General features: G+C 42.9%; 9 non-coding genes and 1 pseudogene across 9 annotated transcripts; 3 read left to right on the top strand and 7 right to left on the bottom strand.

The window, feature by feature from the left end:
• Positions 1-79: 79 nt before the first annotated feature.
• Positions 80-357, bottom strand: LOC149435600 (signal recognition particle RNA; annotated as a pseudogene).
• Positions 358-1,556: 1,199 nt separating this feature from the next.
• On the bottom strand, positions 1,557-1,856 carry LOC149435599 (signal recognition particle RNA). The gene has a single exon (XR_016308419.1).
• A 792-nt stretch (positions 1,857-2,648) lies between these two features.
• LOC149435598 (signal recognition particle RNA) lies at positions 2,649-2,939 on the top strand. The gene has a single exon (XR_016308393.1).
• Positions 2,940-3,627: 688 nt separating this feature from the next.
• Positions 3,628-3,927, bottom strand: LOC149435597 (signal recognition particle RNA). Its single transcript, XR_016308380.1, has one exon.
• Positions 3,928-5,046: 1,119 nt separating this feature from the next.
• Positions 5,047-5,347, bottom strand: LOC149435596 (signal recognition particle RNA). Its single transcript, XR_016308410.1, has one exon.
• A 726-nt stretch (positions 5,348-6,073) lies between these two features.
• Positions 6,074-6,369, top strand: LOC149435595 (signal recognition particle RNA). The gene has a single exon (XR_016308428.1).
• A 682-nt stretch (positions 6,370-7,051) lies between these two features.
• Positions 7,052-7,337, bottom strand: LOC149435594 (signal recognition particle RNA). Its single transcript, XR_016308394.1, has one exon.
• A 1,120-nt stretch (positions 7,338-8,457) lies between these two features.
• LOC149435593 (signal recognition particle RNA) lies at positions 8,458-8,758 on the bottom strand. Its single transcript, XR_016308422.1, has one exon.
• Positions 8,759-9,516: 758 nt separating this feature from the next.
• Positions 9,517-9,812, top strand: LOC149435592 (signal recognition particle RNA). The gene has a single exon (XR_016308430.1).
• A 692-nt stretch (positions 9,813-10,504) lies between these two features.
• Positions 10,505-10,795, bottom strand: LOC149435591 (signal recognition particle RNA). Its single transcript, XR_016308442.1, has one exon.
• Positions 10,796-12,495: the final 1,700 nt, after the last annotated feature.

Here is a 12,495-nt window from a genome sequence, read left to right as displayed (position 1 = left end):
CTATTTCTGCAGTGTTTCTTGCGGTGTGTTTTGCATTTTTGCACATGTGTTTTTTATGCGTTTTGCGTTTTTTCCCCCCAACTTGTTGCTGGGCAGATTAAAACACAAAATGCATAAAAAATCCCACTACTGATCGGCATGGGGGTTTTGACCTGCTCCATTTCTGATCTGGGCCAGTTCACCCCTCCTTAAGACAACCTGGTAGCCCCAGGCTCCCCTAGAGCCACCATATTGATGCCAACCTTAGTGTGGACACCTACTCAACATAGCACAGAGCAGAACTCCGGGACTCAAGCAATCCGACAGCCTCAGCCTTCCTAGTAGCTGGGATTACAGACGCACGCCACCGCGCCCGGCAATGGAAACAGCTTACAAAGAGATACTAAAACTTCAACACCAAATGATGACAAAACTCTGCCATCTAGAGTCAATATTGCTAATTGCAATTGCTTTATTATCATTACAATAAACATATTGCCAAAGTACAGCATGAATGGAAAACTTGGAATTCTATCAACACATTAAGGTGCGATAGGGTGGGGAAGGTGGTGGTGGGGGGTGGGGTGTAGTTGATTGCGGTTGCACAGTATATATTAATGTGTGCATGGACAAAGCATACACAGTATCATTTCTTTTGCATCCTGGTACTGTTTTTTGGCGCCTGCATTAACCGATAATTGCACCGCACAACTTATTATGCTTCTTCAATGCCTAATTTTTTTCTTTTATCTTTTACTGCAAACTTCTTTTTTAGTCCACACCCTTCAAAAAATTAAGCCATAACTATTTTCTGCCACATAGTCTAGCACTTCTTTATCCTTCTACAAACTGTCCTCCCTGATAGACATCTCTGAACCAGCATTTGCAGAACAGAAACTAGAAATGTTAACCTCCATATTTCCTAAGGCTAGGTTCACACCTATGCAATTGGTGTTTCATCCATTTCTGCAGTGCTTTTTGAGGTGTGTTTTGCATATTTTCACATGCGTTTTTGATGCGTTTTGCATTTTTTATTTCCATACTTGTTGCTAGGCTGATTAAAATGTAAAACGCATTAGAAAAGCATCACAATCACATAAAAAAAAATGAAATACATACTTTTCTGCAGCATCTCCATTGAAGTCTGTAGAACCAAAAATGCAACATTTTGCATTTAAAAAAGTCCCTGACCCTTTCCAAAAAATGCACTGGGTGAAATTGTGGAGACGTGAAGCTGTTCCATAGCAAATCATGTTAAATGGACTGCTGTGCGTTTCTGCAAAATGCAGCGGAAAATGCATAGGTGTGAACCTAAACTAAGGAAAGTTTTCCTTTAATTTAAAAACAGTTGTAAGCACAAAGCTACATTCATACAAATATGTAGCAGAGGATTATCCAATATTGTGATGGCGGGGGCCACCTATGCACACAAAACATCTCACCAATGCTTTGGCACTCTGATTGGTACTAGTTAGATGCATCTAAAAGATGATCTAATGTTACAGATGATCTAATATACAGAAAATATATCATATTTTCTGTATATTAAAAAAAGATACATTAAAGGTGTAAAATAAGAAAGACTGTGTCCTACTGTATCATCCAGGCTGCTCTGCACTGGCTATTCACAGGTCAATCCCACTACTGATTGGCACAGGGGTTTTGACCTGCTCCATTTCTGACCTGGGCCGGTTCACCCCTCCTTAGGACAACCTGGTAGCCCCAGGCTCCCCTAGAGCCACCATATTGATGCCAACCTTAGTGTGGACACCCACTCAACATAGCACAGAGTAGACCAGAACTCCTGGACTCAAGCAATCTAACAGCCTCAGCCTCCCAAGTAGCTGGGATTACAGACGCACGCCACTGCGCCCGGCGATGGAAACAGTTTACAAAGAGATACTAAAACTTCAACACCAAATGATGACAAAACTCTGCCATCTAGAGTCAATATTGCTAATTGCAATTGCTTTATTAACATTACAATAAACATATTGCCAAAGTACAGCATGAATGGAAAACTGAGGTGATTGTAGCCGTATTAGTGCAATTGCGACAAAAACAATTGAGTACTGTCCGTGATACTTTTTTTATTTGCACTAACATACAATTTTGAGGAAAAGCTTTCAGGGTATGTCCCCTTCTTCAAGGTCCAAGTAGTACTGCAGAAACGGATCAAACGCCAACTGCATAGGTGTGAACCTAACCTTAGGAAATATGGAGGTTACCATTCCTAGCTTCTGTTCTGCAAATGCTGGTTCAGGGATGTCTATCAGGGAGGACAGTTTGTGGCAGAAAATAGTTATGTCTTAATTTTTTGAAGGGTGTGGACTAAAACAGGGGGTTACAGTAAAAAAGAAAAAATTAAGCATTGAAGAAGCATAACAAGTTGTGCGGTGCAATTATCGTATAAGGGCAGACGCCAAAAAACAGTACCAGGATGCAAAAGAAATGATACTGTGTATGCTTTGTCCATGCACACATTAATATATACTGTGCAACCGCAATCAACTACACCCCACCCCCCACCACCACCTTCCCCACCCTATCGCACCTTAATGTGTTGATAGAATTCCCAGATTGCAATTAGCAATATTGACTCTAGATGGCAGAGATTTGTCATCATTTGGTATTGAAGTTTTAGTATCTCTTTGTAAACTGCTTCCTTTGCTGGGCGCGGCGGCGTGCGTCTGTAATCCCAGCTACTTGGGAGGCTGAGGCTGTCGGATTGCTTGAGTCCAGGAGTTCTCTGCTATGTTGAGCCGGCATCTCCACTAAGGTTAGTATCAATATGGTGGCTCTAGGGGATCCTGGGGCTACCAGTTTGTCCTAAGGAAGGGTGAACTGGCCCAGATCAGAAATGGAGCAGGTCAAAACCCCTGTGCTGATCAGTAGAGGGATTGTGCCTGTAAATAGCCAGAGTAGAGCAGCCTGGATGATAGAGTGAGACACAGTCTTTCTTATTTTACACCTTTAATGTATCTTTTTTTAATATACAGTAAATATGATATGTTGAAGATTTCTATAACATTATATCATTTTTTTTTGCATTTAAAAAAGCACAAAATAAAACAGACCCCATATTACCTAGTAATTCATGATGGAACAGCGATCTGAGAATTTATCCCAGGATTCTTGAGATGTAGCCAGTGTAGTGCAGCCTGGACAATATAGTGAGACACAGACTTTTTCACCTACACAGATTTACAACCGCTGGGACTGAAACTGACCACTTAGACTATTTATTGATTTTTTTGTTTATTTTTTGTAATATTTTACATTGGTGATTTTTACGATTGATTGCAGCATTGATAATCTGTAATAACTAATGAAGGGGTCCTGCATCGTTCTGAAACTTAGCGTTTTTACCACTGACACGGAGAGAAGGGGGCACATGGAGACACCTAGGCAGACTGCATGTAGAGAATCCACACGCAGGCACAGTGGGGTGGCAGACTCCTCAGCGCGGAGGAGAGGTGTGATCCTCATGGCAGGAAGCAGCTCCCTGGCGCCCATCACACCACTTTATGTGGGCTACATGCGGGCGCAGGTATATGCAATGGGGAAGGGGGGGGGAAGTGAGGGAGGGGGGACTGTGACATATATTTACTGTATATTAAAAAAGATACATTAAAGGTGTAAGAAAAAGTAAGGCTGTGTCCAACTATATTGTCTAGGCTGCTCTACACTGGCTATTCACAGGTCAATCCAACTACTGATTGGCATGGGGGTTTTGACCTGCTCTATTTCTGACCTGGACTGGTCCACCTCTCCTTAGGACAACCTGGCAGCCCCAGGCTCCCCTAAAGCCACCATATTGATACCAACCTTAGTGTGGACACCCACTCAACCTAGCACAGAGTAGACCAGAACTCCTGGACTCAAGCAATCCGACAGCCTCAACCTCCCCAGTAGCTGGGATTACAGACGCACGCCACCGCACCCGGCAATGGAAACATTTTACAAAGAGATAGTAAAACTTCAATACCAAATGATGACAAAACTCTGCCATCTAGAGTCTATATTGCTAATTGCAATTGCTTTATTAACATTACAATAAACATATTGCCAAAGTACAGCATGAATGGAAAACTGGGAATTCTATCAACACATTAAGGTGCGATAGAGTGGGGAAGGTGGTGGTGGGGGTGGGGTGTAGATGATTGCAGTTGCACAGTATATATTAATGTGTGCATGGACAAGGCATACACAGTATCATTTCTTTTGCATCCTGGTACTGTTTTTTGGCGTCTGCCTTAATCGATAATTGCACCGCACAACTTGTTATGCTTCTTCAATGCCTCATTTTTTTTTTTTTTACTGTAACCCCCTGTTTTAGTCCACACCCTTCAAAAAATTAAGCCATTACTATTTTCTGCCACATAGTCTAACACTTCTTTATCATTCTACAAACTGTCCTCCCTGATAGACATCTCTGAACCAGCATTTGCAGAACAGAAGCTAGGAATGGTAACCTCCATATTTCCTAAGGGTAGGTTCACACCTATGCAGTTGGTGTTTGATCTATTTCCACAGTGTTTCTTGTGATGTTTTTTGGATTTTTGCACATGCTTTTTTTATGCGTTTTGAATTTTTTTCCCCCCAACTTGTTGCTGGGCAGATTAAAACGCAAAATACATAAAAAATGCACTACATACTTTCTGCAACATCTCCAATGAAAAAAGTATCAGACCATTTCAAAAATTCGCACCGGGTGAAAATGCGTTGATGTGAACCTGTCCCATAGGAAATCATGTTAAAAGGAATGCTGTGTGTTTCTGCAAAACACATCAGATAATGCATAGGTGTGAACCTAAACTAAGGAAAGTTTTCCTTTAATTTAAAAACAGTTGTAAGCACAAAGCTACATTCATACAAATATGTAGCAGAGGGTTATCCAATATTGAGATGGCGGGGGCCACCTATGCACACAAAACATCTCACCAATGCTTTGGCACTCTGATTGGTACTAGTTAGATGCATCTAAATGGTGACCTAATGTTATAGAAATCTTCAATATATCATATTTACTGTATATTAAAAAAAAGTATCATTAAAGGTGTAAATAAAAGACTGTGTCCTGCTGTATCATCCAGGCTGCTCTACACTGGCTATTCACAGGTGCAATCCCACTACTGATCGGCACAGGGATTTTGACCTGCTCCATTTCTGTCCTGGGCCGGTTCACCCCTCCTTAGAGCAACCTGGTAGCCCCAGGCTCCCCTAGAGCCACCATATTGATACCAACCTTAGTGTGGACACCCACTCAACATAGCACAGAGTAGACCAGAACTCCTGGACTCACGCAATCCGACAGCCTCAGCCTCCCAAGTAGCTGGGATTACAGACGCACGCCACCGCACCCGGCGATGGAAACAGCTTACAAAGAGATACTAAAACTTCAATACCAAATGATGACAAAACTCTGCCATCTAGAGTCAATATTGCTAATTGCAATTGTTTTATTAACATTACAATAAACATATTCTCAAAGTACAGCATTGATTGTAGCCGTATTAGTGCACTTGCGACAAAAACAATTGAGTACTGTCCGTGATACTTTTTTTATTTGCAGTAACGTACAATTTTGAGGACGAAAGCAGTACTGCAGAAACCTAGCCTTAGGAAATATGGAGCTTACCATTCCTAGCTTCTGTTGTGCAAATGCTGGTTCAGAAATGTCTATCAGGGAGGACAGTTTGTAGAATGATAAAGAAGTGCTAGACTATATGGCAGAAAATAGTTATGTCTTAATTTTTTGAAGGGTGTGGACTAAAACAGGGGGTTACAGTAAAAAACAAAAAAATTAAGCATTGAAGAAGAATAACAAGTTGTGCGGTGCAATTATCGTATAAGGGCAGACGCCAAAAACAGTACCAGGATGCAAAAGAAATTATACTGTGTATGCTTTGTCCATGCACACATTAATATATATTGTGCTACTGCAATCAACTACACCCCACCCCCACCCTATTGCACCTTAATGTGTTGATAGAATTCCCAGATTGCAATTAGCAATATTGACTCTAGATGGCAGAGATTTGTCATCATTTGGTATTGAAGTTTTAGTATCTCTTTGTAAACTGTTTCCATCGCTGGGCGCAGTGGCGCACATCTGTAATCCCAGTTACTTGGGAGGCTGAGGCTGTTGGATTGCTTGAGTCCAGGAGTTCTGGTCTACTCTGTGCTATGTTGAGCGGGTGTCCACACTAAGTTTGGCATCAATATGGTGGCTCTAGGGGAGCCTGGGGCTACCAGGTTGTCCTAAGGAGGGGTGAACCAGGTCAGAAATGGAGCAGGTCAAAACCCCTGTGCCAATCAGTAGTGGGATTGCACCTGTGAATAGCCAGTGTAGAGCAGCCTGGATGATACAGTGGGACACAGTCTTTCTTATTTTACACCTTTAATGTATCTTTTTTTAATATACAGTAAATATGATATATTGAAGATTTCTGTAACATTAGATCATCTTTTAGTTGCATTGAAAAAAAATCACAAAATAAAACAGACCCCATATTACATAGTAATGCATGAAGCAACAGCAATCTGAGAATTTATCCCAGAATTCTTGAGATGTAGCCAGTGTAGTGCAGCCTGGACAATACAGTGAGACACAGACTTTTTCACCTACACAGCTTTACAAGCGCTGGGACTGAAACTGACCACTTGGACTATTTATTTATTGATTTGTTTGGTTATTCTTTGTAATATTTTACATTGGTGACTTTTACAATTGATTGCAGCATTGATAATCTGTGATAACTAATGAAGGGGTCCTGCATTGTTCTGAAACTTAGCGTTTTTACCACTGACACGGAGAAGGGGGCACACGGAGACACCTAGGTGGCCTGCATGTAGAGAATCCACACGCAGGCACAGTGGGGCGGCAGACTCCTCAGTGCCCGGCTGAGAAGAGATGTGATCCTTGGCACAGGAGGCAGCTCCCTGGCGCCCAGCACACCACTTTTTGTGGGCTACATGCAGGTACATGCAAAGGGAAAGGGGAGGGAGGGGGGACCATGACATATATTTACTGTATATTAAAAAAGATACATTAAAGGTGTAAGAAAAAATAAGGCTGTGTCCCACTGTATCATCCAGGCTGCTCTACACTGGCTATTCACAGGTGTAATCCCACTACTGAATGGCATGGGGGTTTTGACCTGCTCCATTTCTGATCTGGTTCACCCTTCCTTAGGACAACCTGGTAGCCCCAGGCTCCCCTAGAGCCACCATATTGATACCAACCTTAGTGTGGACACCCACTCAACATAGCACAGAACTCCTGGACTCAAGCAATCCAACAGCCTCAGCCTCCCAAGTAGCTGGGATTACAGACGCACGCCACCACACCCAGTGATGGAAGAGGTTTACAAAGAGATACTAAAACTTCAACACCAAATGATGACAAAACTCTGCCATCTAGAGTCAATATTGATAATTGCAATTGCTTTATTAACATTACAATAAACATATTGCCAAAGTACAGCATGAATGGAAAACTTGGAATTCTATCAACACATTAAGGTGCGATAGGGTGGGGAAGGTGGTGGTGGGGGGTGGGGTGTAGTTGATTGCAGTCGCACAATATATATTAATGTGTGCATGGACAAAGCATACACAGTATCATTTCTTTTGCATCCTGGTACTGTTTTTTGGCGTCTGCCTTAATCGATAATTGCACCGCACAACTTGTTATGCTTCTTCAATGCCTCATTTTTTTTTTTTTTACTGTAACCCCCTGTTTTAGTCCACACCCTTCAAAAAATTAAGCCATTACTATTTTCTGCCACATAGTCTAACACTTCTTTATCATTCTACAAACTGTCCTCCCTGATAGACATCTCTGAACCAGCATTTGCAGAACAGAAGCTAGGAATGGTAACCTCCATATTTCCTAAGGCTAGGTTCACACCTATGCAGTTGGTGTTTGATCTATTTCCACATTGTTTCTTGTGATGTTTTTTGCATTTTTGCACATGCTTTTTTTATGCGTTTTGAATTTTTTTCCCCCCAACTTGTTGCTGGGCAGATTAAAACGCAAAATACATAAAAAATGCACTACATACTTTCTGCAACATCTCCAATGAAAAAAGTATCAGACCATTTCAAAAATTCGCACCGGGTGAAAATGCGTTGATGTGAACCTGTCCCATAGGAAATCATGTTAAAAGGAATGCTGTGTGTTTCTGCAAAACACATCAGATAATGCATGGGTGTGAACCTAAACTAAGGAAAGTTTTCCTTTAATTTAAAAACAGTTGTAAGCACAAAGCTACATTCATACAAATATGTAGCAGAGGGTTATCCAATATTGAGATGGCGGGGGCCACCTATGCACACAAAACATCTCACCAATGCTTTGGCACTCTGATTGGTACTAGTTAGATGCATCTAAATGGTGACCTAATGTTATAGAAATCTTCAATATATCATATTTACTGTATATTAAAAAAAAGATTCATTAAAGGTGTAAATAAAAGACTGTGTCCTGCTGTATCATCCAGGCTGCTCTACACTGGCTATTCACAGGTGCAATCCCACTACTGATCGGCATGGGGGTTTTGACCTGCTCCATTTCTGACCTGGGCCGGTTCACCCCTCCTTTGAACAACCTGGTAGCCCCAAGCTCCCCTGGAGCCACCATATTGATACCAACCTTAGTGTGGACACCCGATCGACATAGCACAGAGTAGACCAGAACTCCTGGACTCAAGCAATCCGACAGCCTCAGCCTCCCAAGTAGCTGGGATTACAGACGCACGCCACTGCGCCCAGCGATGGAAACAGCTTACAAAGAGATACTAAAACTTCAATACCAAATGATGACAAAACTCTCCCATCTAGAGTCAATATTGCTAATTGCAATTGTTTTATTAACATTACAATAAACATATTCTCAAAGTACAGCATGAATGGGAAACTGAGGTGATTGTAGCCGTATTAGTGCACTTGCGACAAAAACAATTGAGTACTGTCCGTGATACTTTTTTTATTTGCAGTAACGTACAATTTTGAGGACGAAAGCAGTACTGCAGAAACCTAGCCTTAGGAAATATGGAGCTTACCATTCCTAGCTTCTGTTCTGCAAATGCTGGTTCAGAGATGTCTATCAGGGAGGACAGTTTGTAGAATGATAAAGAAGTGCTAGACTATGTGGCAGAAAATAGTTATGTCTTAATTTTTTGAAGGGTGTGGACTAAAACAGGGGGTTACAGTAAAAAACAAAAAATTAAGCATTGAAGAAGAATAACAAGTTGTGCGGTGCAATTATCGTGTAAGGGCAGGCGCCAAAAAACAGTACCAGGATGCAAAAGAAATTATACTGTGTATGCTTTGTCCATGCACACATTAATATATATTGTGCGACTGCAATCAACTACACCCCACCCCCCACCACCACCTCCCCCACCCTATTGCACCTTAATGTGTTGAAAGAATTCCCAGATTGCAATTAGCAATATTGACTCTAGATGGCAGAGATTTGTCATCATTTGGTATTGAAGTTTTAGTATCTCTTTGTAAACTGTTTCCATCGCCGGGCGCAGTGGCGCACGTCTGTAATCCCAGTTACTTGGGAGGCTGAGGCTGTTGGATTGCTTGAGTCCAGGAGTTCTGGTCTACTCTGTGCTATGTTGAGTGGGTGTCCACACTAAGTTTGGTATCAATATGGTGGCTCTAGGGGAACCTGGGGCTACCAGGTTGTCCTAAGGAGGGGTGAACCAGGTCAGAAATGGAGCAGGTCAAAACCCCTGTGCCAATCAGTAATGGGATTGCACCTGTGAATAGCCAGTGTAGAGCAGCCTGGATGATACAGTGAGACACAGTCTTTTTTATTTTACACCTTTAATGTATCTTTTTTTAATATACAGTAAATATGATATATTGAAGATTTCTGTAACATTAGATCATCTTTTAGTTGCATTGAAAAAAAATCACAAAATAAAACAGACCCCATATTACATAGTAATGCATGAAGCAACAGCAATCTGAGAATTTATCCCAGAATTCTTGAGATGTAGCCAGTGTAGTGCAGCCTGGACAATACAGTGAGACACAGACTTTTTCACCTACACAGCTTTACAAGCGCTGGGACTGAAACTGACCACTTGGATTATTTATTTATTGATTTGTTTGGTTATTCTTTGTAATATTTTACATTGGTGACTTTTACAATTGATTGCAGCATTGATAATCTGTGATAACTAATGAAGGGGTCCTGCATTGTTCTGAAACTTAGCGTTTTTACCACTGACATGGAGAAGGGGGCACACGGAGACACCTAGGTGGCCTGCATGTAGAGAATCCACACGCAGGCACAGTGGGGCGGCAGACTCCTCAGTGCCCGGCTGAGAAGAGATGTGATCCTTGGCACAGGAGGCAGCTCCCTGGCGCCCAGCACACCACTTTTTGTGGGCTACATGCAGGTACATGCAAAGGGAAAGGGGGGGGGGAGCGAGGGAGGGGGGACCATGACATATATTTACTGTATATTAAAAAAGATACATTAAAGGTGTAAGAAAAAATAAGGCTGTGTCCCACTGTATCATCCAGGCTGCTCTACACTGGCTATTCACAGGTGTAATCCCACTACTGAATGGCATGGGGGTTTTGACCTGCTCCATTTCTGACCTGGGCCGGTTCACCCCTCCTTAGGACAACCTGGTAGCCCCAGGCTCCCCTAGAGCCACCATATTGATACCAACCTTAGTGTGGACACCCACTCAACATAGCACAGAACTCCTGGACTCAAGCAATCCAACAGCCTCAGCCTCCCAAGTAGCTGGGATTACAGACGCACGCCACCGCACCCAGTGATGGAAGAGGTTTACAAAGAGATACTAAAACTGCAACACCAAATGATGACAAAACTCTCCCATCTAGAGTCAATATTGCTAATTGCAATTGCTTTATTAACATTACAATAAACATATTGCCAAAGTACAGCATGAATGGAAAACTGGGAATTCTATCAACACATTAAGGTGCGATAGGGTGGGGAAGGTGGTGGTGGGGGGTGGGGTGTAGATGATTGCAGTCGCACAATATATATTAATGTGTGCATGGACAAAGCATACACAGTATCATTTCTTTTGCATCCTGGTACTGTTTTTTGGCGTCTGCCCTTATACGATAATTGCACCGCGCAACTTGTTATGCTTCTTCAATGCCTCCTTCTTTTTTTTTTTTACTGTAACCCCCTGTTTTAGTCCACACCCTTCAAAAAATTAAGCCATAACTATTTTCTGCCACATAGTCTAACACTTCTTTATCATTCTACAAACTGTCCTCCCTGATAGACATCTGTGAACCAGCATTTGCAGAACAGAAGCTAGGAATGGTAACCTCCATATTTCCTAAGGCTAGGTTCACACCTATGCAGTTGGTGTTTGATCCGTTTCTGCAGTGCTTTTTGCTGTATGTTTTGAGTTTTGGAAACATGCATTTTTTATGCGTTTTGCATTTTTTCCTCCAACTTGTTGCTGGGCAGATTAACCACTTGCCTACCAGGCACTTATACCCCCTTCTTTACCAGGAGAATTTTCAGCTTTCAGCGCTGCCGCACTTTGATTGACAATTGCGCGATCATGCAACATTGTACCCATATGAAATTTTGATAATTTTTTCTCACAAATAGAGCTTTCTTTTGGTGGTATTTAATCGCCACTGGGAGCTTTACTTTTTGCGCTATAAATAAAAAAAGTGCAAATAATTTGAAAAAAAAAAAGTTTGTTTCTTTTATAAAATTTTTCAACCAGGTATTTTTTCTCCTTCACTGATGTGCGTTGATGAGGCAGCACTGATGGGCACTGATAGGCGGCACTGATGGGCACTGATAGGCAGCACTAAAGGGCACTGATAGGCAGTACTAATGAGGTGGCACGGATAGGCGGCACTGATAGACAGCACTTATTAGGGGTCACGGATAGGCGGCACTGATATGCAGCACTGATAGGCGGCACTGATAGGTGACACTGTTTATGGGTACTGATAGACGGCACTGACTGGCATCACTGCTGGGCACTGACTGGCGGCACTGACTGGCACAACCCCTGGGAACTGACTGGTGGCACTGACTGGCAGCACTGCTGTGCTGCACTGGTGGGTGGCACTGGTGGGCAGCACTGGTGGGTGGGCACAGGTGGGTGGCACTGGTGGGCACAGGTGGGTGGCACTGGTGGGCACAGGTGGGTGGCACTGCTGGGCACATGTAGAAGGCACTTCTGGGCACAGGTAGGTGGCACTGCAGAGTGGCACAGGTGGGTGCACTGCTGGGCACAGGTGAGTGCACTGCTGGGCACAGGTGGGGGCACTGCTGGGCACAGGTGGGCGGAGCTAGTGGGCGCACTGCTGGGCGGAACTTGCGGGTGTCACTGCTGGGCACCGATCATCAGGGCACTGATCATCAGTGCCCTGATGATCGGTGCCGATCCCCGCTCTGACAACTGCCGGTTCTCGGCAGTACTTTCCTCACGATCTGACAGCGTGAGGAAAGTGCAGCCGAGAACCGGCACT

The sequence above is a fragment of the Staurois parvus genome, unplaced genomic scaffold, assembly GCF_062004578.1.
Source record: "Staurois parvus isolate SC_StPar_1 unplaced genomic scaffold, SC_StPar_1.0 ptg001483l, whole genome shotgun sequence".
NCBI classification, from domain to species: domain Eukaryota; kingdom Metazoa; phylum Chordata; class Amphibia; order Anura; family Ranidae; genus Staurois; species Staurois parvus.
This window is presented reverse-complemented; position numbering and strand designations above follow the sequence as displayed.